The 20,633-nt window shown below is 40.6% G+C and overlaps 1 protein-coding gene across 2 annotated transcripts in view; it reads left to right on the forward strand.

The window, feature by feature from the left end:
* The first annotated feature begins 2,548 nt into the window (after positions 1–2,548).
* Positions 2,549–20,633, forward strand: part of LIPC (lipase C, hepatic type) — a 177,680-nt gene continuing 159,595 nt past the window's right edge. Inside the window, exons 1-2 of one of the 2 annotated variants that reach the window (XM_081228748.1) lie at positions 2,549–2,685; positions 18,907–19,003. The gene's annotated coding sequence lies outside the window, so the exon portion shown is untranslated. The remainder of the gene's footprint in view (positions 2,686–18,906; positions 19,004–20,633) is intronic. The other variant, XM_081228749.1, reaches the window with a different exon arrangement.

Here is a 20,633-nt window from a genome sequence, read left to right on the forward strand (position 1 = left end):
ACTTATCAGAATGGCCATCATCAAAAAATCTACAAACAATAAATGCTGGAGAGGGTGTGGAGAAAAGGGAACCCTCTTGCACTGTTGGTGGGAATGTAAATTGATACAGTCACTATGGAGAAATCTTGCATTGTTTGTATCTTTTAAAAGTGCCTTAAGTTCTTTGGAAGCAAGGCTAAATATAAAGGAAGTATAAATATATTCTCTAGAAATCCATTGGAGTTTTTACTTTTAAGATGGGAGAAAAAAAGTACAAAGGTTTTTCTGGCCAAGAAGGGAAAATTGAATAATGCAATGCACCTAGAACATATTCTGTGTAAGAAACAAATGGAATAATTTAAATGTATATTTTCTGTTGAAGAAAAAATATATGTACATGGTGTTCGATTCAACAGCATACATATTAAAATTGTAACAATACAGAGAAGATTAGCATGGCCCCTGCTCAAGGATGACATGCAAATTTGTGAAGCATCCCACATTTTTAGATGTTGGTCAAAGTATACAAAACTCCCCGCTATGGGCTTCCCTGGTGGCGCAGTGGTTGAGAGTCCGCCTGCCGATGCAGGGGACATGGGTTCGTGCCCCGGTCCGGGAAGATCCCACATGCCGTGGAGTGGCTGGGCCCGTGAGCCATGGCCGCTGAGCCTGCGCATCCGGAGCCTGTGCTCCGCAACGGGAGAGGCCATAACAGTGAGAGGCCCGCGTACCGCAAAAAAAAAAAAAAAAAAAAAAAACTTCCCCGCTAAAGGATAAATAAGGTCTAGGGATCTAATGCACAGCATGGTGACTATAATCAACAATACTGTATAATATATTGAAAGTTTTTAAGAAAGTAGATCTTAAATATTATCACCACACAAGTAAAAAATATATAACATAAATATGTCAAGGGATGGAGATGTTAACTAACCTTATTGTGGTCATCATTTTGCAATGTATACATGTCTCTAATCATCACATTGTATACCTTAAACATGCATATATCGATAATAATTCAGTGAAGCTGGAGGGGGGGAATACCCTCAACTACTATATATACATATATATATATATATACATATATTTGATTGGATTCAAGAAAACTGGAATTTCTAGTACAATGGGAGGATAAGACAATTACACTCCTAAACTCAGGGAGCCCCTGAATAATTAGAAGCCTGCCCCAGAGAATCACACACACAAGAAATTTGGGCAGTCCCTTCAAAAGCCTGGGGTGGGCCATGTGGACACGCCATACCATCAGGGAGGTGCTTAGTGGGTTCTGGGAACCCCAGTTTCTTGCACACAATTAAAGCTTTACAGGCAGTTCCCTGGTGGTTTAGTGGTTAGGATTCCAGGCTTTCACTGCCATGGCCAGGGTTCAATCCCTCATCAGGGAACTGAGATCCCGTAAGACATGTGGTGTGGCCAAAAAATAAATAAATAAATAAAAGCTTTACAAGCATCTGCTGAACAAATGGAAAAGATAAAAAAAAAAAAATCAAACCATTATGCCTGTGTGCTAAATAAGTTCACAGATAATCTTCAAATTAACTCAAGTGGAAATGATTTAGCAGCCTCAGAAAAGTAGATGCTATAAAAGGCTTTAGTTCCTTTAATCCTCTCAACAACTCTTTGAGGTAGATGTTTTTATCTCCACTTTTTTTCAAATGAGGTTATGGAAGGTTAAGTAATATGTGCAAGGCCACATAACTAGTAAGTGAAAGACCCAGGATTTCAGCCCAGAGCTGTCTGATTCTAAAAACAGACTCTTCCCTCTACTCCGATTTTCCCCAAGCTTTTCTCATGTTAAGAACACAAATCTGATGCCCCATCCCAGATGCACTGAATCAGAATCTCCAGGGAGAGACTTGGAAACATAATGTTTAACAAGAGATGAAATGATTATTATTATCAGAGAAGTTTAAGAAAACTGCTCTATTGCATGAGGTGGGAAGTGAACCCATATCTCCCCTGACTGATCAAAGAGAAGCCATCAGAGACCTGAAGCTCCTGCAACTAAAAATAAATCAAGTTATTCTGGAGTTTATCAGGTTATAATATTATAGGATATTTATTCCTCAGTATGGTAATACAGCATTGTCTGATTTAAGGTAATCTGCAACCGAAAATACCAAGACCATTTTGGAAAGTTAAAAATGGGCTGTAGTTTAAACCTCAGACTTTCTTGGCTTTCCTCTCTGTCCCTCTTTGGTCCTTGGGAGCAGAAGTGAATAAGAATTCAGTTTCAATTCCTAGCAGTTGTAACTGATGCAGAGGTTCCAGCTGTGCAGGGGCTGGAGGATGGCTAGAAGGAGAACCACAGGCTGAGAATCAGTCCTCATGTTTGGGTGCCCACCAGATGGCTTTCATTGGATGTAGTACAAGTTACACGATCCAGGAAGTAGAAAACCCACCATTGTTTCGTTTGTTTTCCTTAGTTTCAGTTTTTCCCCCCCTGATGAGAAGAGCCAGGCCAGCTAAGTCTGCATCTCCAATACCCATTATGGGAGCAAATAACTTATTTGTACAACCTAAACGCTTGCTTAATTAAATGGAAAGCAAGGCAGTGATTTCTGACAGGGCTGAACTTAAGTCAAGTTGTAAAACTCCACAGTGCAGCCAGAAGCAGCGACGGACAGTTGAACTGAAACCTGGGAACACGTCAGGGGCCCTGGACCACTGCTTCTCAGCCATTTTATTGTAAGTTATTCCCATTATCTCAGAGAGAAGTTTGAGACATGGTTAGAGAAAATGATGGAGCTGATTACCCCCAGTTTGAACATAGATCTTTGTTTTAAGAACTTGCTTTATATGATATTGCCAAGAAACTTGCTTTGAATGATATTTTCAGGCATGATGTCTATAATAGCAGACAATGACAACTACCTTCTACATATAATAATTTAATATGCTTTAATATACTTCTATTCCTGAGTGTTCTTGATCTTATTTACTCTTCACAACAACTCTGTGAAGTTGGTACTCTTATTAACACAATTTTACAGATAAGGAAACTGGTAGCCTCCTTACAGAATCATTAAGTAACTAGCAGAAAGTCCATGAAATTTTGTTGATTGAAAGCACAAATCTAGAAAATATACATCTAAGTACTAACAATGGTTGTCTCTAGGCTCTGAAATTTGGGGTGATTATTACTATTTTGTGTTATTTTTCTACTCTGAATATATAGTAAGTTCATAATAAAACAATAGTAAATATGAAAATAAATATGAACTTCTTTAGATCATAGTACAAGAAGAAAATAAATACTAATATACTGAGTGCCCTATCTGTAGTAGTTTCTGTAAACATTCAGATATTTCAGCTGTTGCCACTGTCATCTTCAGTATGGTAAATTCTAGAATACTCTCAATTTCTCTCTCACCCTCTCTCTATATATATATATACAAAATATATATTATATACAATAAATAAAATATAAATTTAAATTAATTATAAATTTAAATATAGATTATATAAATTTATTTCTATTTGTTATATATAATTTATAGTATATATAGTATATATACTCTATAGTATATATATAAAACAATATTGTGATAACTGACAATTTGAATATGGACTATGGAATTAGAAAATTGTATAGTATCAATATGAAATTTTCCAATGTTCTTAACTGTTAAATTTCCTAAGTTTTATAAGAGAAAATGTCTCTCCCAGGAAATATACATTGAAGTATTTAGGTATGTATGTACATCTGCAACTTATTCTCAAGTGGTTCAAAAAAAAATTCATATATGGAGAATGAATTATAAAGCAATCAGAGAAAAATAGAAACAAATGGTGAATCTGGCTAAAGGTGAATCTAGTTTTTAACATTTCTGCAAGTTTAAAATTATATACAAACAAAAATTTACAATAAAAACAAACAAATAAATGGCTGACAACTTCTAACAACAGCAACAAAAATTCTCCTAAGCAACAGGGTCAAGTAGAAAATTAAGGACATGATAATAATTTCTGAAATATTATAAAATTGAAAATACCACCTATTAAAAATGAGGGGGGTATGAACAAATCAAGACTCAGAGGCAAAGATATAGATCTATGTGCTCTTATTTTAGAAATAAGAAATAAGTGAACTAAGCACTTGATTTAAAATCTTATGAAGAGTGTCAACATAAGAGAAAACAGAAAGAAAAGAATAAAGATGAAGGACAGAAATAAGCTAGAAAATAGAAAATTGGTAGCAATAATAAATAAATTTAAATGCTCATTCTCTGAAAAGAGTATAAGATAGATTAAAACCCTTGTAAATATAATAAATAAAAGGTATTAATCAACAAACTTAAAAAGAAGACTGGTGATTTAACAACTGATATAAAGGATTTTAAAATATAAATTATTGGGCTTCCCTGGTGGCGCAGTGGTTGAGAGTCCGCCTGCCGATGCAGGGGACACGGGTTCATGCCCCGGTCTGGGAAGATCCCACATGCTGCGGAGTGGCTAGGCCCGTGAGCCATGGCCGCTGAGCCTGCACGTCGGAGCCTGTGCTCCGCAACGGGAGAGGCCACAACAGTGAGAGGCCCGCATACCGCAAAAAAAAAAAAAAAAAATATATATATATATATATATATATATATATATATATATAAATTATTGCAATGCACAACTTATTATAATCAATTTGAAATGTTTAGTCAAATGGACAATATAAAATTGGCAAAACAAGATATAAAAACATGAAAATAATGATGGAGAAGGAAATTGAGAAAGTTATTAAAGAAATACCTCATCCACCAAAAGAAGTATGACCTAAAAAATACATTGAATAATATTTCTATGAATTCAACAAACAGATTTTCCCATACTACGTAGTCAGTTCCAAATCACAGAGAAACAAGACCTGATACTCAATTCATTCTAAGAGATAATTATCGTCCTCATCCACAGATCTGTAAAACATACCACACACATACACACACGCATAAACACACAGGCTTAGGACGGTAAACATGCACAAGTACCAATTCCAATACAACTGGTTTGAAAAAGTTAGAAGCAGACTCAGGCACATAGCAGATTTTCCAAAAATAGTTGTTGGATAAGTGAATAAATGAATACATGGGAATACATATAAATGAAGAAACTAATGCAGTCAATTAGCAGCATCTACTAAGGGCATGCAAGGTGGGAATGGCTTGTGCATATCATCTATCTGCTAACTTTTACCAATCACTTCACCACGTCAGACCCAATGAGAATAGGCAGAAAAATCATTTTTAACTTAACTTAGAGAATGCAGCTGCAACAAGAGCACATGGTGACCAATAAAGGTAAATTCTAGGAATGTGAAAGATTATGACAAATCGCAGAATCCCTTTTATAAAAGAATTGCTTATTTTTTTGGTAAGATTTAAAACAAAAATTGAAGAAATGAAGACACAAAGGATTGGAGGGTGACAGAATACACTATCCCAAAATATGCCACTTTGGCATAAGGATTATTTTGAGTTAGAGGCACCTGAAAAACATCAGATGTGAGAAGGGCATTCTTATCTCTCCTTTTCCTCCTAAAACAGGAGATAAAACTTCCCATATGGAAGACGCCTTCCCAGTAACAGAAGAAACAAAATATTTTCCAATGGGGAATCAAAGCCAAGAGAATTCTGTACCAACAGACCCTGTTACAATAATTTTTATCTTCCTTTAACATCTCTTCATAATTTAGTTACTTTTCCACAGTTGCCTCTCTTTGTTCAACCCAGTATAAAAGATTGTAAGTTTCACCGTTTCTTTGGGTCTTTTGAGGGCTCCCATGTCATGTAACACAGATAAATTTGTATGCTTTTCTCTTGTTAGTCTGTCTTATATCAGCTTAATTCTCAGACACTGCTAAAAAACCCTCAGAGTATAAAGGTAAAATTTTACCTCCCCTACAGGCTGTTCCTGAAGGAAAAGACTGATGAATCTGACTACATGAAAATTTTAAATTCTGTTCAACAAAAGACATCATAAGAAATGTGAAAAGACAATGCAAACTGGGAGAAGATATTTTTCTTACTGAAAAACACTTATGAACTAATAAAAAGGTGGGCAAAAGATATGAGCAAGCAGTGGATAGCAGAGGAAATCTGAATGACCAACGGCACATACAAAAATATGTTCAACCTTACCAGTAATCAGAAAGATGAAAATTACATCAATGAGATACCATTTTACATCCATCAATCTGGTGAGAATGAAATAATCTAGCACTGTCAAGTGCTGGTGATGATGTGGAAAAATTGGAAAAACATTCACATTTTGTTGATGGTGTATTCATTGGTATAACCATTTTGAAGAAAAAACTGTCAACATCTAGCAACACTGAAGAGATACATATCTCACAAGCCAGGAATTTCACTTCTAGGAGTAAACTCTAGAAGTTCACTTGTGGAAGATGGAAGTGTGTTGCAACATTGTTTGTAATAGCAAAAAACAAACACACAAAAAATAAACCACACAAATATCCATCAACAGAATGAACAAATTGTGATATACTCATACAATGGGGCCATTTATAGCAGTTTTATCAACAGAAGTAATCTCAAAAGTATAATGCTGAATGAGAAAATAAATTGCAGATAGATAAGTATAATAATTTATACAAAATATGCTATATATTTATAGCTACATACCTATGTTGCAAACATAAACAAAGATGAGACTCATAGGCACCAACTCAGGATGGAGTTTCCTCTGAGGGGGAGAAAATGAAATTAGGTTAGGGTAGAGGAACAGAGGTATACAGGTATATTCCTTAACAAAAATAGGAAGCATATACGGCAAAATATTAGGATTTGGTGGATCTGTGTAGCAAGGTGATATTCACAAATATTCATTATGCTGTGTACTTGAAATTACTAAAGTGTTTAATGAGCACCTCAATTTTAAAATACATAAAAATATATAAGCTACTGTATAAAATAAACATCATTAACAGGTAATTCAGAAAGAAAGAAAATATCCAATAAAAATGGAGGTGATGGTAAATTCAACTTTAACTCACTAGCAAAAAAAATTAAAACATACACATACCATTTTGGCTTATCAATTGAGCATGAAATTTCAAAAATGTTAATAGCTAATATTAACAAGGGGGAAGGATGGGCACACCCATTCACTGTTGATGAGGACTTAAGATGATATACATTTACTTAACATAGCAGTATATATGAAAAGGTAAAAAAAATGTACATATATTTATAACTTTACCTCAGCAATTCCACTTTAAGAAATTTAAGCAAAGGAAGTGATCAGAAATGGGGACCAAGATTTATGCTTAAGTATGTTTATACCAGCACTGTTAATAATAGTGATATCTTAGATACATGAGAGTTAATAAAAAACAATAGGGAATGAAGCCAATTATGGCACATCTATAGAATGCAATGCACCACAGCTGTTTCAAACAATGTTTTAAAAGAATATTTAATGCCACTAAAATATGTCATTAATATGTTGTTAAGACAGGTTATTATAGAGTTTGTAAAGTATGTTAGCACGTATTTTTTGAAAAACAAATATATAAACAGGAAAAATAATTTAGAGGTATCTATACAAAAATGTCAACAGTGGTTATCTCTGGATGGTGAAACTATGGATCTTTTTTGCCGTGTTTTTGATTTTATAACAGAAAAGGTTATTAAAAATAAAACATTCACCAAAATAAGCTTTGGTTGATTAAAGATTTAAATATAAAATCTAATTATGGAAGAACTTGCAGAAAACTGAAAAAAAAAGGGTTATCACCTGTCCGGGGGAATTTTAACTTTATCAGCTTTGAGGCTATTTAAATGATTGCACTATAAAAATTAGCATTACTAAAGATTTTTTAAGAGGGAAAATATTTTTATCAAACATTACAAGGAATTAAGATCTATCAAAAATAGCTAATTCAAACTTATAAGATAAATGTCAAGATTTCCAAAGATAAATAGGTAAAAGATGGGACCATTCCCATAAGGGAAATACAATTAGTAGACAAACAGTGGGAAAATGTTAATGCTCACCAGAAATCAAAGCAATGTCAGTGAAAGCAGTCTGAAAATGACGATTTACATATTCTAAAAGAAACAAGACAAAACAAAAAGGTTGAATGCTAATATTCAATGATGGTGAAGTTGCCCAGAAATTGACTCATACATTCATTCATAGCAGTATTGTTCCCACCCTCCAGCCAGAAATGTTACTGATACCGACCACGGTTCTTGTGGCCTTCCCCAATCCATAGAAACTGATTAGAGGCCAGACAAGAAATTCAGGCAAGCCTTTATTGGGGCTCCTGCTGTAGCAGGAGGGAGCAAAAACAAGTAACAGGTTCCCTTGCTTGCTCCCTGAGGGGGTGGGGGGCAAGCTGGTTCCTTATATGGGGTGAGGGTAGGGGTGTATCCAGGGGTCGGACTGGAGGGATGGCTTAGGTGTTTTGCCCAGCCTGTGGTGGTGAGTGCAGGGGGGCATGTGTACTATCCTGCTTTTGCTCCTGGCTCTTCAGAAGGGGCAGTTGGGTTGTTTGGTCTTTTTGTATCTTTTGTCCAGAATTTGCCCCAACTGCGCATACACAGAGTTATTTTTAGCCCGTTATAGTTTCTTTGCATTCTGTTGCTCGAGGAGAGGTGTGTCCAGGTGCAAGCACTGCAGCACTTGCAGCAAAGGGTCCCAGGTCCCAGCCTGTCTCATTATCATTAAGAACTTGTTCTTAAGAAATAATTTGGCAAAAGCAGAAAAGTGCCTCCTCACTTTCCCAACTTCCAAGTGTTGAAACTCCCAGGGCTCAGCCCTTTGACACCTTCTCTTTAATATCCACATGCATTGTTTGGAGGCTCTCACTTGTGTACCAGGGCCTCTCTCCTCCTGGGTCTCCAGGGAGAAAGCAAAACCAAGCAGCAATTTTCCTGGCGGGGAGGGGGGAGGTTGAAAGCAGTTCAAGGGCTCTGAACTCAGTCTGTGGGCAATGGGCAGCAAAGACAGGAAGCGCCAGCAAAGAGAGTCAGAGAGACACCTAAAGCAAGCTTCATCGTAATATTAATTCCTTACCATAAACTTCCCAGGCTTTATCCACTAGGGAGTAAGGGTGAGGTCCCCAGGAATTCCCTCATTTTAATAGCCCTCAGCTCTCCTGCTTCCCACTACATCTCAGCTGCCCTTGACCCCTACTTCTTAAGTCTGCAGGTATTATTTTTGTGAGGTAGCCCATTCATATTTTGGCTTCCTTGCTGAAGCCCATGTAGGGGAGCCAAAATTTGCCACCTCCAAAGGTCTCTTTGATAGGCAGATTATTTTGAGCTGAAGATAATCAAAGCCCAAAAGACTCAGGAAGAAACTGTGACCTTCTCCCTAACTACCTAAAAGAATTTAGACAGAGGGCCTGTTTCCAGAACAGAGCTATCACCAGAGATCTCTGCAAAGAATATGGGGTAAGTGTGGTGGGAAAAACACGGCAGGGCCTAGAGATCAGAGTCCACTCTGTGTCCCATTGTTTCTGTGTGGTCCAGCAAATGATTGTTTAACAAACATTTGCTTTTCCATCTTCATGAGAATTGCGTTCCTCTCCTGTGAAGTCCCAAACCACTACCCCCAACATCCTCTTGTGTCTTTAGCTGAAGATGGTATTTAAGGTAAGGGCTTTGGCCATTTTGGCAAGTTACTCAGTTTTCCTGGGTCTCTCCCATGTTATTAAACTTTTGTTTACTTTTTCTCCTGTTAATCTGTCTCCTGTCTTTTTAATTCTTCGACCAGTCAGAAGAACATAGAACGGTAGAGGAAAATTTCTTCCTCCCCGATACCTATAAACCACTTAAGGTGGGCACTTCAGCACTCCCTCTATGCCTTCTAGGAGAGCCTTGACCAGCTAGGAGCCAGAACTTTCCCTCTGCTGGTGGCTGGCAGCTGCCTTGGGCCCCTGTGGCGACGAGGGGTGTCCTGCTCTTAGGTCGGGAAGCAGAACTGCTTGGGCCCCCAAGTCTCCTGAAATCTCTGTGGAACACAAACACACTCACCCGCTTGACATCCCAGCCTGGGGTCTCTACTTCATGTGGGTTCTTTTATTGCTTAAGAATGTTTGGTTACTTACCATTCTTCATTCTCATGACCTTGTGAGGTTGGAATTACAGGTTTCATTATCCCCATTGTAGAAGCGTCACAACAGCGTAGAACTGGACCCAAACTCAGACCTTCTACTCTAGTCTCTCTCCATGGCACCAAGTATGGCCAAAAGTAGGTATTGCTACACATATTGACAGCCTATCACTTTCTTCATTGTTTATACGTTGCCTGTGAAAAATGGAAAAGGGAAGTTACTTTTCTATCAAGAGCTAAAACAAGCAGTTTTGCTCCAGAGATGATATGATAGCAAAACGAAAGAATGCCCAGAGGAAGGAGCCCTGTGTAAACCTGACTGTGTTCTCCCGGCCCCCAAATCCCAATTACACACTGGTTGACCTCTGAGATCTAATCGTCGCTGTTTCCTAAGGCATCAAAATGATGGTTCTTTCTCCCAGGATTCCACCGCCCGCCCCCGCCCCCGCTCAGCCTGTCAGTCAGATTAAGTGACCGGAGTGGCATTGTGGAGTGAAAAACGGCTCTCTCCAGGGTATCACTCCAGTTACCATACATTTAAAGGAAGCCTAGACACAGCAATATTTTTGTTCTCCTTTCCCTGAAATTTGCCTAGAAATAAAAGCTCCTTCCCCATCCTGGTTCACTCAGAGCAAGCACTTACTCAAGTGCCTTCTTCCCTGCAAAACTCAGGCTGCTAAGGAAAGGGGAGGGTGCCTGTGGGCCTCACCTGAATAATCTGGCACTTTCTCAAGGTGTGAGAACTGAAATTGGGGCTGATGGCACTGGGCCTTTCCAGCTGGGCCCCAACAAGTGTTCTCCTGCCAGGTGTCATTTGAGCCAGGAGAACGACACTGACTTTGGTTCAGAAGCAAAGGAAAGCTTTATTTTTCCGTCACAAAACTGAGAGATGAGCGCTCGCTCTGTAGAGTCGGAACTCTCCCGGACAGGCCGTGGGGGTGGACTGCTTTCTAGGGGTCTCCTCAGCGGGGAGGGGGGGGAGCTGCCCAGGGGCGGGCACTGGGCGCGCTGCTCACGTTCCCGGCGCAGCGTCTCTGCCCACGGCCCGCCCCCACCGCCATCTTGAATTGCAGTGGCGCGTGCAGCTCTTCTGCGCACGCCCCGGAGCTGAGGTGCCGGGCACAGCCATTTCACCCCAAGAATTCTGGTCTGAAGGGACGGGTGCAAGGCCTGTGCGCGCGACACCCTCTGAGCAAGTGCAACTAGACCAAGCATAAGGAAAAGGAAAAAAAAAAAAGGTTAGACTTTATTACCCAGATTCTATTTCTATTTCCCGGGAATTGTTAATGGGCTTCGCCGTGACAGTAGGGTCAAATCCACACAGGCATCCTGACCCAGAGACCTCCAGGAATTCCTCCTCGCGTTTGAAGATATTCGCCCCCTCCACCCGACCCAAAGGAAAAAAACAAACTTCCCAAAGGCAGGTTTGCACTACCTGCCGTGGGCAGAGCTTTGTGGTCAGGTCTCTCCTGTGCCTGCTGCAGACTCTCTGGCCCTTGGTTGTGACCCCTGGGGTCTAAGGAGTCAGACGGGGATAGACTCACCAGTGGCTTCCACTTCCTGACTCCCGAGAGTGACCTCTCCAGGTGGCGGGTCCTGTCCCCAGCACCCCTGGAAGGACCCGTCTGTGGGCCTTTCCCACTCTAGAGCCTGCTTTCTCTGGCCATTAACCTGAGAAAAGGAGCCACATTTTCCGATTTAAATTCAGGGTTAGCTGTTCTAAAACTGATGATGGGAAGTATTCAAGAAACAAATATTTTTTGGAGAGTGCTTTTTTTTTTTTAATACAAAGGAATGCATAACAACTTAGGCAGTCAATTTCAAAATCAAGACCAGGAAGCATAGACCCGATCTATACTTTTTTTCAAAAACACTATAAATCTATTATTTATTATAGTCAGTTAAATGGGTAGAAAAAGAGAAGGGAGGGAACATATATGTGTAGGAGAAATAAAAAGCATGATGAAAGACTGTAATCAGTAAAAATAAGGATAGCAGGCACTGTGCTAAGCACCCTTTACGGATTATTCTCATTTATTCTTCCCCCAAATCCTATGAAGTTAATTATAGTCCTGTCCCTATTTTACAATAGGGAAACTGAGGCACAAAGATTTTAAATAATTTTCTTGCTAATGCGTCTAAAAACAGAGAAGCCAGCAAGGAAATACAAATTCTCTGCTATCACAAAGCCTCCACTCAAGAGACAAATATCAAGAGACAGTATTTTCCTCCAAAAGAAACAGTTATATATAACCTGTTATCTTAAAATTCTACAGCTAAATAATTCCTTTATCATTTCTTAACAATAGGAATTACAAGGGAAATTTTGTGCTTCAATAAAAAACTATGCACTGCCCACACCCAGCACAACCTTCCTAGGTTATCTGATTCTAGAGGCATTTTACAACTGTGTACATTGTAGATAACTAACATAAGTGCAAAATGCAGGTTCTGTGCTGTCCTGTAGAAGTTTGGTTGACTTCCCCGGAAGCTAAATGTGCTTCCATTTGCCCATTCATTTCAACATCCCTTTATCCATATAAATTTGTGGAGGTTTTATCTTCTCCTTTGAACTAGTTATAACACCCTGAACAGCTTCCTCATTAATGAGTTAAATAAAATACTTACCATATGTTCAGTTTTATATCTGAATGAGAGTCATGATTTTACCTTTTTAAAAAAAAATTATGTCTTAACAGAATTATCAAAGCATGTCAAAGTATCTCGTTGTTGCATTCTGGAGGACCCTTAGGCATGACCTAACCCAAATGGTTTCAAGAGTAACTGGATGACTATTGATGGTGTATAAATTAGGTCTTTTGTAGCAGTCTCACCCTGACAATTTCCTATCAAGCACACTGTCCTGTCCATGCCAAAGCTTCCTGGGCAAAGGTTCCAGTCCCCTCGTCTTGGCTGGTCTTTTTTACTGTTGATTGGGGAAAATTAATCTTTGTATAAATTATATAATTCTACCATAATGTCTCCATTACATCTGTCTTCTGCTATGTTTCATGGGCTGTTTCAAGCTATCTCCATTAAATAGCTGAGAAACAGCTTGAGAACATTTGTTTTTAAAATAATAATAATAGGGGCTTCCCTATTGGCACAGTGGCTAAGAATCTGCCTGCCAATGCAGTGGACACGGGTTCGATCCCTGGTCCGGGAAAATCCCACATGCCACGGAGCAACTAATCCCATGTGCCACAACTACTGAGCCTGTGCTCTAGAGCCTGTGCTCCGCAACAAGAGAAGCTACTGCAATGAGAAGCCCGCACACCGCAACAAAGAGTAGCCCCGCTCGCCGCAACTAGAGAAAGCCTGCATGCAGCAACGAAGACCCAACACAGCCAAAAATAAATAAATAAATTTATTAAATAAAATTTTTAAAAATAAAATAATAATAAACACACGCTCTATGTCTTTATCTGCAGTGCAAGAGCACAATTCCATTTTTTTAAATCTTAGATACATGAAGAGCTCATAGCCAATTCCTACAACCTTGGCAAAACTACCTTTTGTTGTGTGTGCTTTGGAGTTAGACAAACATAATTTCAGATTTCATTCCACCACTTACTAGAGTGTGGATTTGGGCAAGTCAGTAACTCCCCTAAGCCTCAGTTTTCCTCTCTGTATACAGGGAATAATCATACATGCATCATTATAGGGTTGTTCCTGAGGTTTCAGTGAGATCTCATAGAGTCTGGTATCTTTGGGAGTTGGCCCCTGAACTGTTAACCCCTGACTTCTAGGCCTGCCTAGGAATTGATGACTAATCATGACAGTAAGATACCTTGTGGAAAAATGATGAGTCACTGGCAGCACTTGAAGCAGATCTCTGGGAACTATTCCTGATTTCTGGTAGCCAAGGACTTCATTTGCTGAGCTCAGAAAGCTTTTGTGAAATGACTGTGACATGGAGCAAACACCAGCTGCTGTAGAGAGTCTTGGGCCATTTCGATCTAAGTGATGCCCCAGTCCTGCCTGATACTCAGAATAAGGACAGTGCCTCTGGCTGTCCCATTGTCAGAAGCACTGGGACCCAGAGAAAGAGAGCTGCCATGCTAATGGCTCACCTTCCCAAACTGTGCCCTTAGTTTACTGCAATCAGCCAATTCAGTTCATAGCTTGGTTGGTCTCCCTTAGGAGCCCAGCATGAGCACCCCTCATCAAGCCCAACCAACACCTGTAGGATGCTGTAGGATGCTGTAGGATGCTGGCACAGAGTCTAATCTATGCCCACCTTCTTTCCCATAGAGGAGAAAACCCTTGTCAAACCTGAAGGAGCCAGCAATGGTCTGTGTCTGTCTAGCTGTTCAAAACCAACTTAAATCTTTACTTCTTTTTGCTTCCAAGTATAATGCAAACAGAGGAAAAAGGTTTTCCATTCTACTGGAACTACTAAACTCATGAAATGCATTATTGGTTCCAGAGTATCCAGTCACAAAAAAGATAGCTCTGGTTTTGTTTGTTTGTTCTTTCATTGTTCCACAAACCGGCAGCTATAATTCTGATGGGGAGAATAAAAGGGCCAGCACAGAGCAGGAAACATAAAAATAAGTGTAAAAGGAGATCTCATCTCTTTGCTCCCTAGCTCTTTACTTTAGACTCTGGGAATGAGAGAGTATCAGAGTTTACAGGGACCCAGAAGTCCTCAGATCCAATCTACATAGATTAGACACGTGGCCTCAGACAAGGAATCTCAGAGTCTCAGTTTTCTCACTTGTAAAATGGAGGAAGTAATTTTTGTCTCATTTGTTACAAAAATCAAATGAGCTCTGATTGTGCCAAGCACATTCTATGTAATAACATTTCATCCTCACACTTCCATTTTACAGATGAGAAAACTGAGGCAAAGAGAGGTTACATTATTTACACAAGGTCACACAACTAGTCAGAGGCAGACCCCATGCAGAGGTTAATCTGAAAAGGTTAATCGATTCAGGCATGATGATCTTGGATGAATAAATACCTGCTTGAAATGCTTGAAACACTTCATTCTTTCAAATAATCTAAAACATCATCTGCAATCTTGTGTTCACCTTTCATTTGTTTACTTGTCTTAAAAAACAGATAAGGAAACAGATAAGGAAAAGTTCAGACTCCAGGCCAACCCCTTTTCAAATAAGGACATGTTCCAAGCCAGCTCAAAGAAGTATCCCTACTTGTTTTTGTCATATTCCTGATGCCAAAAACGCAGCCTCTGTGCACCAGTGCTGAATCGAATCTCGGAGACGAGTTTTGGGTAAAGCAGAAAAGGATAGCTTTATTGCTTTGGCAAGCAAAGGTGGGCACAGCAGGCTCCTGCCCTTGAAAACTGTGTGTTTCCCACCCTGGAGGTTTTGGTGAGGAGTTTTATAGCAATAGTTCAAGTGCGAGGTTGCTGATAAATTAGGGTGTGTGAGGGGCCTGCACTCCTTTAATCTGGTCTCAGATAATCTCTTGATGAGCTTCTCTGGTTCTTCTGGCCTCTCAGGTGGTCTTCTCTGGAATGAAGAATGCTACATCTTCCATTGGCGGGGGTGGGGTGGGGGGTGGGGGGGCGGGGGTTAGTTCTATAAAGAGCTTAAAGATATTGTTAATGTGTATCCCTTGAGGTGGAACCAGGACCCTGCACTATTGTTTCTTGGCTGCTCCTCCCTTGTCTCTGCATCCCCTCCCTTCCCTGATTAGCAACTGTTTGAATCTGCCCTTTGCAACTCAGGGAAGGTCATGGAGGCTGGAGTCTGTTCCCTACAAACAAGGAATGGGGGACACAGAAAGGCTTTCGTGTCCAGGAGCCCCACAAGGTCCTGCTCAGTTTCATTCCCACGTAGTACAAGAATGTCCACACAGATCGATCTGTGCCCCATAAAAGCTTGGTCATTTTCCTGGTGGCAGCCTAGCCCCAAGCAGGTGTAGGAGAGGGTAGTCATTTTCCAGTGACGTGATCCTACAAACTTTATAAATTTCATCTTGGAAGTGGAATAAGAATGAGGAAAGAAAGGTCAGTGCAGGCCTGAGGAAAGCCAGGGATTGAGGGCGTATGGTTTAGAAAACTGACCCTGGATTCAGGTGGCCTTGATTTCCTCTCCCTTAGCCTTTTACTGATAAAATATGGTTTTGTCCTAGTTCTTAGTCTCTTAAATCTCAACTGTAAAATGAGGGAAATAATAGTACCAATCCAAAACTTACTGTTTCAATTATTCTTTCCTCGGAATTCTGCCAAGAGGCTACAATTCTCAGGTATCCCCAGCATCTGATGATGAAAGCAAGAAAATCTGATTTGGAATATAAAGCCGTGCATCTCCCATCACCTTGATCCCATGCCTTCTCCCTCCTCTTGCTCTCTTTATCTATGTAAAATATTTTTTCTTCTGATTAACTTTCTTATCGCCATTACACTAAAAGGAAAGGTTACGTTCAAGTCATTAAAGTCCAGCCTCTTGAAATCTCTATTTCTTCAAGAAGCTCTTCAAATTAAAAGGAAGCAAGTTCAGGTCAATTTTGAAGGATCTAACTATAAGACCATTATTATTTTAGATTGAGGATTGCAGACAAGAGAAAGCACTGGGCCCTACCACTATGCACAATGCTGATAACTCACTGGAGTCTTCAGGCTCCATGGCATCAGACCATGGGAAATGAAGTGTCCTCCATCAACTGCTGGGCCTTCTGGGGTGTGGAAATGACTAAAGATCCCACTAATGGATCTACTGATTCCAATATATTGATGGGATCAATTACATTATAATCAGGTCCCAAAGGCCTGGGGGGCATTGCATCCCTCTACGGCAGAGCCTTCACACATTTTTAATGAAGCACTTTTGTCAGTTTGAAAAAAATTTTGAGTGCCCCTCCAAAATACATGGATATTTATCTGTTTATAAAGTATATAGCACTAATACAGTACATAGTACTGTATACAAGTGATACAATATAAATATAAGCATTATATATACACAAAATTTTTAAAGGTGATATCTTAGTTGGTTTGGGAGGCTATAATAGAATACTATAGACTGGGTGGCTTATAAACAACAGAAATTTATTTCTCACAGTTCTGGAGGCTGGGAAGTCCAATATCAAGGCACCAGCAGATTTGGTGTCTGATGAAGGCCTCACAGATGGCCATATTCTCATTGTAACGTCACATGGAGGAAGGGGCAAGGGAACTGTCCGGGGTTCATTTCATATGGACACTGATTCCATTCATGAGGGCTCTGCCGTCATGATCTCATCACCTACCAAATGCCCTATCCATTTACCATCACCCTAGGGGCTAGGTTTCATATACTAATTTGTGGGAGACACATTCAGCCTAGAGCAGGTGATACAAGAAAAATCAGAAAGATCTATTATTTTCTTCTTGTGCCCCAACAGATGTCTCAAGCACCACTCTGAGGAAATGGTTCTCAAACTTTGGGTGACCAAGAATAATCTGAAGAGTTTGTTTAAAATTAAGGTTGTCCAGGCTCCAGCCCTGGAAGTTCTCATTCACTTGTTCATGGGAAGAGCCTATAATTCTTTTCCTGAGCTCTCAGGCTGACTCTGATTCCAACCCTTAATCAGATTTTGGAACCACTGATCCAGACCCTTCTGTTTTCCTCCCCTTTTAATTTTCCGCTAAATTTTAATCCTGTGATCATGCTGTTATCTACCTCCTGGACCCCCTACATGAATTAGAAACAATAAAAATGGTAAGAATAGCTGCCATTTATTATTTCCTGCTTGGCAGGATTGCTAAGGGCTTACCTCTTTACATTATCTCCTTTAATCTGATCAGGTAGATATACTTAGTCCCACTACACAGATGGAAAAATCTAAAGCTCAGAACACTAATGTCTTGCCCTAGGTCACTCAGTTAGGAAGTGATAGGCCAGGGACCTTAACTTAGATCTGTCTGATTCCAAAGCCTGGACTCTTTTTTTTTTTTTTTTTTTTTTTGCGGTACGCGGGCCTCTCACCGCTGTGGCCTCTCCCGTTGCGGAGCGCAGGCTCAGCGGCCATGGCTCACGGACCCAGCCTCTCCGCGGCACGTGGGATCCTCCCGAACTGGGGCACAAACCCGTGTCCCCTGCATCGGCAGGCGGACTCTCAACCACTGCGCCACCAGGGAAGCCCCAAAGCCTGGACTCTTGACCACTAAGCATACATACCTGTGTTTGTAGAAGTGTGAATCTCAGTCCACATATTCTGATGTGGAAGAAATACCTTTATTTTCTGTAATCCACCTGAGTTATGACTCCAAACTCCTATTTTTTAGGCCCTCCTAGATTCTTTCTTCCCCTGCCCCACCCACAGTTCTGGATCTGACACAATACCCAGAAATGGGGTTAGGGGTAAGCACCTGATTATCTGACATCAGTCCACATAGGTGACCACTAAGGGGCCACTCCTCCCCATCTTCATGACCTGTTGGCACCGGAGGCTCACTGCTACTCACACCCCATGACAGGCACAGGGGCATCTTTTGTCCCCCTGCTGACACACTCACAGCCATTTTTTCTTTGGGTTCTTACCACTTTCTGGAAGCAAGGGACTGTCCCCTCTGCCCTCATAGACAAATCTCCCTCTCCCCCCACCCACTTACAAAGCCCAAGAGACTCTCTTTCTAGTGATGGGATGGTAGGGGTACTCCTTCTCCCTTCACATCCCTTTGAAACATTTTTAGCCTTTTGCTTGCCATTGTTGGTTAGAATTCACTTACCCTAGGTCCTGAGTTTCAGGAAGACAAAAGGTTTATAGTCTTCTCTCTACTTTACTCTTCTTAAGTGGAAGGGAGAGGGTGAGGGAGAGGTTGGGAGAAATATATTGTTGATACCTCAAAGTATTATCTCCAGCCCATGTTCTCTTATTTTACAGGTGAGGAGATGGAACTCATTAAGGTTAAGTAACATTTTGCCAGCTAGTTGATAATAGACCCAGGATCCCAGAGGCACTTGGATTCACTGGTTTCTTGGTGAGTTAATCTGTAGAGTGAGGCCGGGGGTGGAGTTGGTACCTGGCAGTACCCAGAGGATAAGAGATGAGGTGGGCCCAGGGGAGAGGAGCCAGGTAGATAGTCAGCTGGTTTTAGGTTCCAACTTTCTGGGAAATAAGAAGTAAAGTGGAACCTTCAGATCCTGCTTAACTATGCAGGTAGGATGGAGCCAGCCAAGAAGCCAGCACAGAAACCTCTGCTCAGAAATCATGCATTTGACTAGATGGTCTCCAAGGTATAGTCCTCTGGAAGCTGGTGCAGCCACAAGACAACACACAGTTAAGCTTTGGCCTAGGATCAATCTGTCCAAACTGCCGGTGGTTTCAGAAGGTCCTATCAGTTCGTTTCATCTGGGCAATTATCACCAAGTTATCTAACTGCCTACCCAACATTTCCACTTGGATGTCTAAGAGGCATCTCAGACTCCACCTGGGCAAAACTGAATTTTTGATTTTCCATCACCAAACCTGCTCCACTCACATCCTTTCCCATCTCAGCTGCTAGCAACACCATTGTCCCACTTGCTCAAGCCAAAATCCTTGAAGTCATCTTCAACTCCTCTCTTTCTCTGCATCCCAGTAGTCAGGAAATCCTGTTGTATCTACCTTCAAAATATATCCACCACCCATCCATCAGTCCCCAATTCCACTGTTACTATGCTGAACCGAGGCACCATCACCTCTTGCTGGATCACTGTAATAGCCTCTTAGCAGATCTACCCACTTGCACCCTTGTTTGCTAATAATCTGCTCCTAGTCTTGCAAACTAAAATGATCTTTTACAAATATTATACAGATCATATCACTCTTCTGCTCAGAATGGTTCCCCATGTCTCGTAGTATAAAAGCCAAAGTCCTTTTAATAATGTCTCCCTAATCACTGGCCTCCTTGCTGTTCCTGGAACATTCCAGGCATGCTCCTACCTCAGGGCCTTTGCACTGGCTTCACTGGCTGTTCTGGCTACCTGATGCTCTCCTCAACATGTCCACAGGGGCAACTCTCTCAAACCCTTGCTCAAAGTTCAGCTTCCCAACAAGGCTCACCTTGACCATTCTATTTAAAATCACTACCTTCCCCAACCCCCTTAACTCAGCCATACTTTTCATTTTTCCATAGCTCTGATTACATTCTACCAATCTACATAAATCTCTTATTTATTATGTCTATTAACTGTTATCTGACTCCTCCCATCTCCTTGTGGTACATAAGCTCCACAAGGACTGGAATCTTTGTTCTCTTCACTTGCTTATCTCAAATACCTAGAACAGTGCCTGGAATATAATAGATATTTTTTAAAAGTTTGAAAAATGAATAAAGTTTAAATAAAACTAGAAACCCAAGGAATATTACAAGAGCCACACCTGAGTTTCCCCTGTCTGGTTTTGCCAAGTGGCCTTACTTCTCAGTCCTCTACCCAGTTAGATCATCCATTAACACAGAGGAGGAAAGAGTGTGTTTACTCTAGGGCCATCTTTCAATGGGGCCCCCAGCAAAGGCATCCAGTTCTGCATCTTTGCTCCCCCATCAGCTCCTTCTTAGACTGAGGATAGAGGTTTTCTGCCCCTATCAGCTATAGAAATGTTGCCCATCACTCTTTGACCACAGACAC

This window comes from Mesoplodon bidens (assembly GCF_964165515.1).
Source record: "Mesoplodon bidens genome assembly, chromosome: 3".
Taxonomy (NCBI): Eukaryota; Metazoa; Chordata; class Mammalia; order Artiodactyla; family Ziphiidae; genus Mesoplodon; species Mesoplodon bidens.